The sequence below is a fragment of the Mirounga angustirostris genome, unplaced genomic scaffold, assembly GCF_029215605.1.
Source record: "Mirounga angustirostris isolate CCGP_5_RB_7025 unplaced genomic scaffold, mMirAng1.0.hap1 SCAF_2, whole genome shotgun sequence".
Taxonomy (NCBI): Eukaryota; Metazoa; Chordata; class Mammalia; order Carnivora; family Phocidae; genus Mirounga; species Mirounga angustirostris.
In genome coordinates this window covers 59,797,201-59,811,376 of record NW_026991710.1, presented here as the reverse complement: position 1 = coordinate 59,811,376, position 14,176 = coordinate 59,797,201, and the positions used below count along the sequence as shown (strand labels likewise).

The window sequence follows — 14,176 nt, the reverse complement described above, 5'->3', positions numbered from 1 at the left end:
GGGGATGGGTTAGCCTGGTGATGGGTATTAAAGAGGGCACATATTGAATGGAGCACTGAGTGTTATATGCAAACAATGAATCATGGAACACTACATCAAATAAATGAAGGAAGGAAGAAAGAAAAAAGAAAGAAAGGAAAGAAAGAAAGAAAGAAAGAAAGAGAAAGAAAAAAAGAAAGAGAAAGAAAGAAAGAAAAAGAAAAGAAAGAAGAAAGAACGAAAGAAAAAGAAAGAAAGAAAGAAAGTTATTGAAAGTTCATGAAATTGGACTTCTGGTTTTCAGTCCAGCATCCAGCATGCAAAGAGCTGGGAAATTATCACTCCTATCTTTATAACAACAAAAAGATGTGGAACAAACTGAAAAAAAAAAAAAAAGAAAAAACCTCTTCTTAGAACCCTCTGATAGTTTTGGTCACAGGGCAAACTGCTGCCTCCAGATTAGAGAGTCAGACAGGTGGACATAGAGAATTACAATTAACCAGAGCAGAACCCACAAGCAGAAACCTCCGCAAGAAGTAATACCAGGGTAGAAAACTGAAAGTATAATTAGTGAATTTTTGGAGTCTCAGTGAGGACAATTTTGAGAGTTAAAACTCCAGATCTAGGCTTAAGGGGTTCCTACACTTTTGTGAGTTTTACCTCCAGGAGCTCAAACACATTCTCATAGTTAAGATAGGAGAAATTCTTTCAGACTTCAGTAGTGGGGAATAGCCATTTCGAAATATGCCTAGAGCATTGTGTTCTTAACAAGGCCTGCATCATGGGAAACTATTTCACCAGAGTCCAACAGACTGGGGAAAGAGAAATAGCAAATTCTAGCCCTTTGTAACCTTGCTGTCTCACCTTAAGGTGGAAGAAAACAGAACTTAGAAGCACTTGTGAAGGTCCCACTCTGGGGACAGGCTCACTGAATAAAAGGCTAAGACCTAATCATAGGACTATAGAATGCTTTCTCTCCCCCCATAATTTACTACAATTTCAGTAGGACTCCTGTATAATAACAGGGAATTTCAATGGAATATCGGGCAATCTCAGATCTTATTTAAGAAGAAATCTCTAAGGAAATCCAAAGACAACAGGGGCTTACAAAAACAAGGATACCAGAGGAAATTTTAGCCTCTGACACCTACAGCTCCAACAAACATAATTCTTAGCCAGATAAACAAAATATCACATGAAAAGCCTATATACTACAATTCCTTTTACCCAGCACATCATGTCAGCTTTCAACAAAAAATTACAAGGTATACTACCAGACAAAAAACCAAAACAACACAGAGTTTGAAGAGATATAGAATAAGCATCAGAATCAGTCTCAGACATGGCAGAGATTTTGGAATGATCAGACCTAGAACTTAAAACAACTATGATTAATATGCTAAGGGCTCTAATGGAGTGGACAACATGCAAGAACAGATGGCTAATAATAATGTCCAGGACTTTTAGTGGTATTAGAGGAAGGGATAGGGAAAAGTTTATGTGTTCCACCTTTGAAGAGGAACACTTAGCTGTAACTTAAAAAAAAAAAGTTTATTTGGTTTTTCTTCATTGTTTCCTCTGAGTTTCTGTGTATTTATTTCTATTTCTTTCTTTAATTTTAAAGAAAATTAATTTTAAAGACTTTCCTCAGAGGTATGGTTCCCTGGCTGTCTATTCTTTTTAAGATCAAATAGTATAAAACTTGAAGTTATGTCAGGGAGAGGGGTGGGACCAGCTACTCACTGCAAGATTATTGGGCAAGGATCTAGCCATTCTTGAAGGATGGTGTAAATTTATGGAATGCCAATTTCTGATGGTCTTTTCTCATAGGATTGTCTTTTTTTTTTTTCCCAGAGAGTCATCCTCAGGTATATTGCCTGGCACTAAACCTGGCATTGTAGTACCTGAAGGAGAAAGAGAACTGAATATTCTGTATTCAGATTTGACTTCATCTCTCTGCTTTTAGTATAGCTACTCACCCTGCTGTTCTGTCCAGGGTTATGCTATAGTTCTCATGTCCAGTGGAGGCTGAAGGTAAGGGACTTTTTTCTGGGCCTTGATCATCAGACCACACAGGTCACAGCTGAGACATCCATTATTCCTGGCTATGCAGTGTTGGGAGACAATTCTCCACCAATCATGGCTTTTTTTGTATTCTACTGACTTGTGAGCAGAGGCATTAACAACTTTTTTTGTGGATGATCTTTTCAAGGATGTTCATACAGCAAACAGCCTTGGAAGATAGAGATAGTATCTCTTCCTGGAGCAGAGAGATTTGTTTGCTGTACAGTATAATAAAGATAACATCATCTTCCTGGACAAAGGTTTGGGCAGGTTTTCTTGTAGTCTCTTTAACATATTGGTGTTTCTAAAAATTCAGAATCCTCAGCTGTGATTCATGCCCACTGCATGTGCAGCATTCACTTGTGCTGTTTTGTGTTGTCCCTGTGGGCCCTGAAGGACAAGGTAAAAACAGTGTGAATGTGAAGATCATGCTGCCTGCTATGCTGAGAGTAGTGACATCATTTGCCTCTGACCCAGGAGGCTTTTGTTTTCTGCTAGCATGAGTGGAGCTGTGAACATTTAACTTGTAAGCTTGCAAGTAGAGTAAAATCTCAGGTGCTCAATTCTGTGATTTTCCAGTGCTACAATACCATGTATGGAACTTGGGAATCTTTATGAGTCTGCCTCTGATTCTGTCTTCCTCGATACCTCATGCAGCTGTTCTAATTCTGGTCTTACTGCCTTCTCAGTGTAGAACTAGAAGACTGGGATGGATGCTGCTACTCTGGGACCCACAATTTCTCTATTTTCTTTCCCCAGCTTGGGAATATCTCTTTTAAATATGAGCAAAATCCTGCTCCTTTCATGTTTCTTCAAGCTGATCCTTCTACTTCCATAAATATTCTGAAGATTTAGGTTTTGCAAAACAAAAGCCAAAATGTCTTCCAGTACTTTTCTGCTCCCAAACCTACCACTTAGCTCTTCTGAGAGAAGTGTAAAACAAGAAGGGGAAATACAGATGGAAGCCCACACAGGGCCCAAGCTTGATATGTCCCTGAATGGTTAGAACTGTCAGGTCTCTTCCCAGAAGAGCTGAGTTCTCTGAGAATTAGACCAAGTGAGGAGCAGGAAGAGGGTGAAAGGCACTGTTTTTCTGAGAAAACAAAAGATGGAATGAGGAATGGATGATAGACTGACATTTAGGTTCATTTGGCAGACTGCGGAGGGGAAGGATGGGGACAGCATTCACTGGGTTTGAGCAGTGTGGGATGAGGAAAGTTAAAGAGAAGAATTACCAGTCTTTCATTTGCTCCTTGGGGAAGTGACCTTTGACCCCAATCCAGGAAGAAAATAGCAGAGGGAGGCCATACCTATGTCAGCTAGAGCTGGAAAAACAAGTGTGTAAATAAGAGTTGGGAGGAGTATGTTAAAGGGCTTATAATTATGTCATTTTTATGTCTCCTAACTGGTCCCGTGACTTCCTTGAAGGAATTATCCTGTTTGACATTAGGCTTCAAAAAATAAGCTAATGTTTTCCCTGTTATACTTCAAATGGAGACATTTAGTAAATTCACTAAATTTAGACATGTAGTGAAGAATTTTTTTGGTTTATGTTTTGAGAAGAGTTATCATTTCAGTATTGTGACAGTTAAAACAAACACTTAATTCATCCTGAGCTATTTAACATGAGTCTCAATTTCTAAATTGTCCTTGTGGCTGTTGGAAGATCATTTTCCCTTAGGGATTCCTGCATATGGAGTGATCAGATTTCACTATCTTTAGATATATCCACCTCTGTCCACCAACCCATGGGCAGAAAATTGGCCTCCTTAATTGAGCTTGCCTATAGAGAAAGGAAAGGGCTAATAACTGATATATGATTAAGAAGGTAAAATGAAAATTCTTCATGAGTCTAATCTAAATGTCTCCTTTTGACTAAAATATTTGATTGCTTCTCATCTTTCTGATAGATTATGGGAATATTTTCCAGGTTTGACGAATGTCTAGTTAGTCTTTTCTCAATATGGGTCATTGAGCAGAAAGAAGATATAATTAAAATCATAATTTTATTTTGGTTCTTGTCATTAATATAACTCTTCCTAGTGGTCCCAAGCTTCTTGCTTCCTATCCTTCTTCTCTGAGTGCTGAGTCTCCTGCTTTGTCCAGGTCCATGGTTCATATCTCTGTTGTAGCATAATTCTCATGCATTTTTATGGCAACAAAATATTTCTCTCCTGGCTCTCTTAACAAATCCTGTTCCTCAATAGGAATGCAGAAGGGAAGAAATGTAGCAGGTAACTGGGGAAGAAAAAATCCTGTTTGCCTCTCTGGAATATCTGGATTTTGTATATTTCCTGCTGAGTCATATCCAGACAACCTAATGGAAAACCAAGTGCTGGCAGGCAGGAGAGGCTGTGGCAGGGGCAGAAACAAGAGGAAAGGGATTTGGTTCTTAGGGGCTGTATTAGTCCACTAGGGCTGCCATAACAAAAATGCCACAGACTGGGAGGCTTAAACAATAGAAATTTATTTCTTCATGGTTCTAGAGGCTGGAATTCCAAGCTCAAGATGTCAGCAGGGTTGATTTTATTTTGGGACCTCTCTCCTTGGCTTGTAGATGGCTATCTTCTTCCTCTGTCTTTAGTGCACCCACATTTTCTCTTTCTGTGCCCTAATCTCTCCTCTTATAAGAACATCAGTCATATCAGATTAGGACACACCATGTGACCTCATTTTGTCTTAATTACCTATTAAAAGGCTCTATCTCCAAATATAGTCATATATAGAGGGTCTGGGAGTTAGAACCTCAATATGTAATTTTGAAGAATACAATTCAGTACATAACAGAGGTCTGGGTAGGGGGATTGGCGGAGGATACAGAGCTGGGAAAGTCATGCAGCTTCCTTTGTTGGTTGGTTGGAGAAGAAAAATTCACCTGTCTGGGACCTAGGATGTTTTATAACCTTAAGTTTTATAGTCTCAGCCCTTCTGCGAGTACAACTTTAAGAGCTTGGGGTTACACATATATTACATATACCTTAAAAAAATATTTGTGAAAGAAAGGTGGAGAGAAGTAAGTATATATCCATCAGAATAGCACCTCCTTAGAAGGAAAAGGGCTGAGCTGATAGATCAGGTAGGATGATTTGGAGTGAATTTTTTTCTTATAGTGCTAAAAAGATATTTATCTTTTTCTCTACTGTCCTTTAAAATAGAGATTACTAGAGAGCATAGTTATATTTTGGAGGCGAGGAGAATTGATATTTCAATTGTTTTTTTTTTTAAAGATTTATTTATTTTAGAGAGAGGGAGAGAGTGAGTGGGGGGGAGGGGCAGAGGGAGAGGGAGACTCTCAAGCATACTCTGTGCTGGGCAGGGCTTGATCTCACGACCCTGAGATCATGACCTGAGCCTAAATCAAGAGTCCAATTCTCAACCAACTGAGCCACCCAGGTGCCCTGATATTTCAATTGTTTTGAAGTAGTAGTTCTTCTTACCTCTAGAGAGTCTTGGTTAATTTCCATGGGAACCCCTGGCACTGGTATTTTATTTTATTTTATTTTAATTTTTTTTAGAATTGTTTTTCACTTTATTTGTTTTATTTATTTATTATTATGTTCAGTTAACCACTGTATAGTACATCATTAGTTTTTGATGTACTGTTCAACGATTCATCAGTTACACTTAACACCCAGTGCTCATCACAACATGTGCCCTCCTTAATACCCATCACCCTGCTACCCCTTCCCCCCACCCCCTCCCCTCTGAAACCTTGTTTCCCGGGGTCCATAGTCTCTCATGGTTCATCTCCCTCTCCGATTTCCCCCCCTTCAGATTTCCCTCCCTTCCCCTATGGTCCTCCGTGCTATTGCTTATGTTCCACATATGAATGAAACCATATGATAATTGTCTTTCTCTGCTTGACTTATTTCACTTAGCATAATCCCTTACAGTTCCATCCATGTCGATGCAAATGGTGGGTATTCATCCTTTCTGATGGCTGAATAATATTCCATTGTATATATGTACCACATCTTCTTTATCCATTCATCTGTTGAAGGGCATCTCGGCTCCTTCCACAGTTTGGCTTCCATGGTCATTGCTGCTATGAACATTGGGATGCATGTGCCTCTTCTTTTCACTACATCTGTGTCTTTGGGGTAAATACCCAGTAGTGCAACTGCTGGGTCATAGGGTAGCTCAATTTTTAACATCTTGAGGAACCTCCATACTGTTTTCCAGAGTGGCTATACCAGCTTGCATTCCCACCAACAGTGTAAGAGGGTTTCCCTTTCTCTACATCCTCGCCAACATTTGTTGTTTTCTGTTTTGTTAATTTTAGCCATTCTAACTGGTGTAAGGTGGTATCTCATTGTGGTTTTGATTTGTATTTCCCTGATGGCTAGTGACGTCGAGCATTTTTACATGTGTCTGTTAGCCATTTGTATATCTTCTTTGGAGAAATGTCTGTTCATGTCTTCTGCCCATTTTTTGATTGGGTTGTTTTTTGAGTGTTGAGTTTGAGAAATTCTTTATAGATCTTGGATACTAGCCCTTTATCTGATATGTCATTTGCAAATATCTTCTCCCATTCCATGGGTTGCCTCTTAGTTTTGTTGACTGTTTCCTTTGCAGTGCAGATGCTTTTTATCTTGATGAAGTCCCAATAGTTCATTTTTGTTTTTGTTTCCCTTGCCTTTGGAGATGTAGCTTGAAAGAAGTTGCTGTGGCCAATGTCGAAGAGGTTACTGCCTATGTTCTCCTCTAGGATTTGATGGACTCCTGTCTCACATTGAGGTCTTTCATCCATTTTGAGTTTATCTTTTTGTATGGTATAAGGGAATTGTCCAGTTTCATTCAACTATATGTAGCTGTCCAATTTTCCCAGCACCACTTATTGAAGAGACTGTCTTTTTTCCATTGGATGTTTTTTCCTGATTTGTCAAACATTAGTTGACCATAGAATTGAGGGTCTATTTCTGGAATCTTTATTCTGTTCCATTGATCTATGTGTCTGTTTTTGTGGCACTGGTATTTTAAAAAATATCCCCTGGCGATTCTAATGTGTAACTAGAGTGGAGGACCAACAAATTATAGCCCCTTTGATTCTCTCCTTTCATCTCAGAGAGAAGCATGAAGACTTCTAGAATCTGGAATGGTAGAAAATCCCTCCACTAGAACTCCTACAAAGAGGGAGACCCATGTATACCAAGAGAAATTCTATTCTTTCTTATCTTTGTTATATACCCAAGACCCACCTCGGACTCCAGGGACACAAATTTGGTCTTCTTCAGATTGGGTGACCAAAACGTAAAGGTAAGAATAATTGAGACTTACAAACATAAAACATGTTTTCTGTTGTTCCTATTAAACATGTAAAATGGCCCCTTTCCCACTTAGTACAGGTTTATAGACATGTTGCTGAGGTTATTTTACTCATCCTTTGGAAGTGGCCATTCTCTCCTATTCCATGTTTCCAGGCTGGCCCTGCCCTGAAGGAGGGATGGGTGTGAGCATCACCCCAGTGGTGAAGGAAGATGAGAGGAAGCTCTTGTTCCCCAAATATCATCCCTGTTTCTAGCTGGGGTGCATATTGTACACCTTCCTCCCAAAGCCTATACAGAAGCTAGAGATGTTCTGGGCCACCTGGATGCACTGAGACATTGGAGAAAACAGATCCATGAGGGCAGTGGAGTTTGTGACAAGAGCAGAAAGGGGCTGGGAGAATTTTGTTTGGGGAAAAACAGACTTGGTTTCACCAGAGGGCTCTATGATTTCTCCCCTGACAACAGCACATGGGCTTTAGTTTTAAAAGCTAGCAGGGTTCGGGTGACTTCCTTGGAGAAGTGAGCCAGGACCACAGCCCCAAATCTAAGACAAAGGACATATTGCAATCAGATATCAATTCTGAAGGAATTTAACATCTTCTCTTATTATAAATAGGTAGAACAAGATACTCACTGATATTTGTGGTGGGTGAGATGGGACAAAAGACACCTGATGATGTTTTCCTTCACCTTTTCTGTAAAATAGGAACTTGCTTAATGCAGAGAGCCAAACAAGCTTCTTTTGGGATCCGTTTTTTTTTTTTTTTTTTGCTTTTGCACCCATTTTCTTTCCTCTCTAGTGTTTTTCAAGACTGATATGTCCTTTAAAATTTGTTTAGTTTGAAAGGTAGTTGTTTATAATTCCAGGAATAAATTTGCACTTTGAAATGAAAAGGCCTGGTGTGTTGATCATGACATATCCCTGATGATTTACACCTGAGGTTCTGCAGCGCTCATCACAGCACAGCCTGGAGCAGGAGAAACCTCTCATTCAGCAAAGAAGGGAATTTTGTACCACGGGGGTCCTGTCCGTGAGATGTCCCCCTCTGGAGGGACAGAGAATTAGAGAACTGGGATCCTTGAGAGAGTTTGAGTATGAAATGGTGATTACATGTATGTAACTTTGAAATTTTAAAACATTCTATAAGAATCCAACTCCCATTTAAAATGTTTGAAATGGTCCCTTTATCTATGAATATGGATGTTAGGATGTTTTCCAGGTAAATTTGTTGCTTATTCTGGGTTTGCAGTTATCTCCTATTCCTGTTATCTCTGCCTAAAATGTTCTTGGGGCTCAGATTACCTAGTAGGGGCCTGGATAGTAATATTTCCCCCTTTCAGGGACCAGCCCAGAGATTTTTTCCTCCAGGTTTATGGGTAGGGAAAGTGCAGTGAAGTTGTACTGATGCTGCCTGTCCTCTTAATCTAGAGAAGTAATTAATCTATTTTTTATATGGCCATTTTGACAAAGCTGTCATAACCCTCAGGACATTTTAATTTGGCCTAAGGCCAAACCATTTTTTTAGACATTTTTCACCCTGTCCTTCTATCCTATCCAAATCCTAGGCCTTCATGCTATTTTCTATCACCTCCATAGTTTTCATGAAGAAAAGTTTGTGTATAATACTGCTTAATTAATTAATTAATTAATTAATTTTTTAAAAAAGATTTTATCTATTTATCTGACAGAGAAAGACACAGTGAGAGAGGGAACACAAGCAGGGGGAGTGGGAGAGGGAGAAGTAAGCTTCCCACTGAGCAGGGAACCTGATGCGGGTTCGATCCCAGGACACTGGGATCGTGACCCGAGCCGAAGGCAGATGCTTAACGACTGAGCCACCCAGGTGACCAATACTGCTTAATTTAAAAAAAGAAGTGTTGTAACATTTTGACTTGCCTAGTTGGGTCATACCAAGTTATCTGCATTAAATATTTTGTTTCCATACTTGCTACAAACTTCAGTCCCTAGGGTTTGTGCAAGGATACCAGCCAGACTTCTCTAAGGACTGTTACCAGAGTTGGAGTCTGTCTGAGATGGTTGGCAACAGCTGGATCAACAGAGCTGGGTCCAGAGCTCTTAGAGAAGAAGAGAAATGTCAGGAGCAAGAAGTGGATGAGGGAAATCTCAGTTTTGTAGAGACCAAGAATGGCATTTGTCAGTGATGGTGGTGGGAGGGTGGGGTGATGATAAGAGGAGTTTGGACCATTTCTTTTCTCCCTCCTCATCATTCCTATGGATTTTGGTGTAAATGATGCATAGTACAGGAAAGAAAGCATCTCCTACTTTCTCCTTAGAGAATCACTTCTGATCTTGGACAGAAAAGGGTCCACAAGAAGTAGACCATTCATAGATTGCATTTATGTTCTGGATCTGTTTTTGAAAGACATGCATAGTATTGTAAACCTTCTCTTGCTGTTTCTGGGAAGAAGCAGGGAAGAAAAGGTGGAAGGGGATCTCCCTTTGCTCCAACTGGTAAAAAGTCCTAAAAGAGTGGAGGCTAGGCTACTGAGTGTGACAGTTTGACCTAAAAAATTTAGGGCTTTTTTTTTCCTTGTTTGTTTTTCAAATTAGGACAGTATATGAGTAAAGACAGATAAGCAGAAGTGCCTTTGGTTTTCACTGGGAAGAAATTTGTTATTTCAAATGTTCTGTAATGAAAAGCCCAAGTTAACTCTCCTTATACTATTTGTCCTGATTCTTCTCTTTCCAGACTTCCAGAACAAAGAGTATAGTTTTGAACCTTTCACCACTAGCTATGGAAGAGAATCCTCCCTCAGGGACATCATTCCTGAGGGAAGGAAAATGAGTGACAGACAAAAGCTTCTGAGCCCAGATGTAAATCCCATCTGTGACATATCCAAGCCTAACCCCTGACCCTTGGGTAGAAAAATGGGCTTTTAATAGAGCGCACACACAGAATAATGAAAAGACTAATATAAGTTCAAGATTAATGAAAGAAAGTAAAAATTTAGCAGGAGCCACCCTAAGTTCTTCCCATTGCCCAAAACATTTGAAATGAGCTTTTCCTTGTCTTGAAGAGTGGAAGGAATATAACACCTTGTCTTTATGGATCACAGACAAGAGCTTTCAGATTATAAAACAGTAATTTGCAGTCAGTATTTACCTCAATATATTTGTCTACAATGTTTCTTTTACCCTTCTCCTTCCTACCCATCCCCAAAATGAGAGCAGCAAGACTCCCCCCAACCTTGCAGGGATTCCAACTTGGGTGTGGTTTAATCTTAGATCAGTGGTGTATGCACAAAGGAACATCAAGGCCAAGAATCAAGTGTGCTCTAGTCCTTTATTCTGAATTGTCATAGCGAGATATAGCTTTTCTTTAAAACAACACTTATGGCTTATAAAACTAAAGAACTAATACATGTGCAATAACAGCAACAAGACCATTTGAAAGATAGAGGGCTCAAAGAAAAACTCTGTCCAGGGAAATCTTTCTAAGAGCTCATCCTGGATCTAGGGCTGTGTTACAACCCCAGGTGTCTACAGCAGGTATAGAGGAGAGTGTGGAGGCAGAAGCAGCAGTGGAAGAGAGGCATACTGGGATGTGTAGGAGAGACCCTAGGGTTTTTCTTTTGTGAGAGTAGAGAACATGGAATTTCATTTCCGTGGTCTAGGAAGAGTTGTGGCATAGGGAAGAAAAGGGAATATATTCTATGTCTCACTTTACTTCTATCTTGGCAGAATAGCAAGGATTTTAGCCTGAGCAAAAGGTCAGTAGCACACCAGGTTTGTTTGTTTGTTTGTTTCTTTCTTTCTTTTAAGGATTTATTTATTTATTTGAGAGAGAGGGGGTGGGGGAGGGCAGAAAAAGAAAGAGATTCCCAAGCAGACTCCCTGCTGAGCATGGAGCCCAAAGCAGGGCTCTATCTCATGACTCCAAGATCATGACCTGAGCTGAAGTCATGACTCCAACGCCCAACTGATTGAGCACCCAGGCACCCCAGCAGCACACCAGGTTTCTGAAGGTTAAATTCATGTGGAATATTGGACCGGACTTGGTTCTGGACAACCAATAAGTATATAAATCCCTTGAGGATATAAACTTATTTCTGAAATTATTATATATATGAATAATAATATAAAAAATATTTTAACCTAAAAGTGCAACATACGCATTTCTTTCTTTCTATTATTTTTCTAAAGTGAAAGCCTTGTGTGTGTGTGTGTGTGTGTGTGTAAATCCATCCATAAATAGAAGAAATGTTTTACCAATGAGATATTTAGTAATGTCCAAGTTAACTCTTCATGTACTTTTCCATGTAACTTTCCTTTAGTTTCTCTATTCCAGATCTGTGGGATGCCTCATGGTTACATAGAAATCCTTTCACTATAGTTTCTGCTTCCCATCCTCAGAATGATTCCCTGAAGGCTTTCTCCATAATGGACCAAGCCTGACCTCTGCCCTGTGAACAGAAAATTATACTCCTTGATGTGATCTCTGCATACATTATTCATTGGGCAACCCTAAACCTTAAATATTCTCTGTGTAAGAGCCCCACTTACATCCCTTCTTACGTCTAGTGTATATTTTAAATAGTTTCTTAATCTTCATTGTATTTTGTTTTCTTTTGCAATTACGCTGTTCTAAGTGATCTGATTCTAGTGGTCTCAAGCCTTAAGTCTCACAATCCTCAGGGTCTGATGAGTTGGTCTTTATTTTCCCAGTTCCCTGGGATATGCATAATGAATTTTAGGGATAGAGAAGAAAAAGAGTTGATGTCTATGTTAGTTTTTTCCTTTAGTCTCAAACTCCAGAATCTATAAAAAGAGCCCAAGAAGCAAGTTCTGCACAGTCACTTCTAAGAATACTAGGATTAAAAAGCAGGTGCAATAAGTTTGTATGAAGAAAGGGATGAATGAGAGGAGGAAGTATTAAGGAGAATTTCAAGGCAGGAAGGGAGCAATGTATTCCAGATTGGGGAGGGGTATGGGGAGATGGGAATCCTCTCCAATGTACCTTGCTTTTGGGGTGAGGATAAATGATACAGCCCAGGTGGGAGTGATCCTTAGGAAGCCCAATGACCAAGAATAACCCTGGAGTATGCCAGTTGGACAGGTTGATGTGAAGCAGACCCAGCTATAGCTGTGTGGGTGGAGCTAATTGGTATGAGACTGTTGGGTGATGAACTTGTAGACTCCCCAAAGGCATCTGTCAGCTGAAATAGTTGTTCTTAGGAAAAAGTTTCCAAGAATACCTCACTAGCAATGAGCACCTATAGGACTTGGGTCTTGGCTTCTAAATATCATTCTCTCACAGTGTTCCTTAGAGAAGTGGCTGACTCCAAGTGTGGGGCAGGAAAAGTACAATGTGAACTTGGAGCATTTCTTGTAACAGAAAAGAAAGGAAGTGCTCAAAGAAGTAAGGAGATTGTATAAAGAACACAGAAGCCAGCTTGAAGGGGTTTCCACTGACCGAATCTGGAACAATTTGGGTATCATAATGACTTTTGATGGTAATGGAGTATAGCCCAAAGAATAAAATAAAAATCCCTGAGTCCATACTCATATAAGTAAATGAGTAAGTAAATAAATGGGGGAGAAAAGAATGCTCTTCTTTACAGTAGAATTCCAATTAATAAAGACAGAAAGCCTGGTGGATCTAGAAAATTAGCTTTTGGCAGTCACTATAGTAATAATTATTTCAGGCAGAAATCACCAATGACTCCTAAAACCAGAAGATGAAAGTATGATGAAAAATGATATACTTACATTGTCTCAAAGTATCTCCCACAATATACTTATTAATTTCAAAGAAAAAATAGTATTTTTACAGTGGAAAAAACTGCCAGAAATCATTTTTATCATGTGATAAAGTTAACATCATCAGTAATGGGACATATAGACATTATGTGCCTCCTGAGAAGGAGCATTCATATAATATTCCTGACAACAATGCATTCCTGAATCTGAATCTGATCATGAGGGAATATCAGACAAACCTAAATTAAGGGACAGTCTACAGATTAACTAGTTTGAACTCCTCAAGCTATCAAAGTTATGAAAGACAAAAAGAATAAAGAACCATTTCAGATTAAAGAAGACTAGTATACCTGAAACTAATGATGTACCATTGTGTGTCAACCATACTCCAATTAAAAAAAAAAGAAGAAGATAAAAAAATATAAGACAACTAGCTGTAATCTGTAATCTGTAACCCTAGATTTACTCCTGGATCATTTAAAGCACAGTAGTGGACAGTTGGCAAACTTTGCGAATGATCTGTCTATAAATTAGGTAATGGTATTGGAATTAGTAATGGTATTGCATCAGTGTTAATTTCCTGATTTTGGCAACTGCAGTGTGATAATGTATAAGAATGTTTTATTTTAGGAAATACAGTGGAAGCATTTAAAGGTAAAGGGATATTCTGTCTAAAACTTATTTTCAAGTGTTTCAGAAAATATATGACAATTATATGATAAAGCAAATGGGATAAAATGAGAAATATTTGAGAAATCTTGGTGTTGTATGTGAGAATTCTTCATATTATTATTATTATTATTATTTTTAAAAATATTTTATTTATTTATTTGACAGAGAGAGAGAGATAGCGAGGGCAGGAACACAAGCAGGGGAAGTGGGAGAGGGAGAAGCAGGCTTCCCACTGAGCAGGGAGCCTGACGCTGGGCTCAATCCCAGGACCCTGGGATCATGACCTGAGCCGAAGGCAGACGCTTAACCGACTGAGCCACCCAGGCGCCCCTCTTCATATTATTTTTAAAACTTTCCTGGAAGTCTGAAATTATTTCAAAATTAAGTTACCTATAAAGGTTATGTGGAGTGGCAGTTTTAAAAAAGAGTTAGCTCTGGAGCCACAGTTCATGTAGCTTAGCATGAGGTTAGG

The 14,176-nt window shown here is 39.2% G+C and overlaps 1 long non-coding RNA gene across 3 annotated transcripts in view; it reads left to right on the top strand.

The window, feature by feature from the left end:
- LOC135362958 (uncharacterized) overlaps positions 1-14,176 on the top strand; it is a 181,689-nt gene that overhangs the window by 122,189 nt on the left and 45,324 nt on the right. For all 3 annotated transcript variants that reach the window (XR_010408508.1, XR_010408511.1, XR_010408509.1), the window contains exon 3: positions 7,109-7,299. This is a non-coding gene — a long non-coding RNA (uncharacterized LOC135362958). The remainder of the gene's footprint in view (positions 1-7,108; positions 7,300-14,176) is intronic.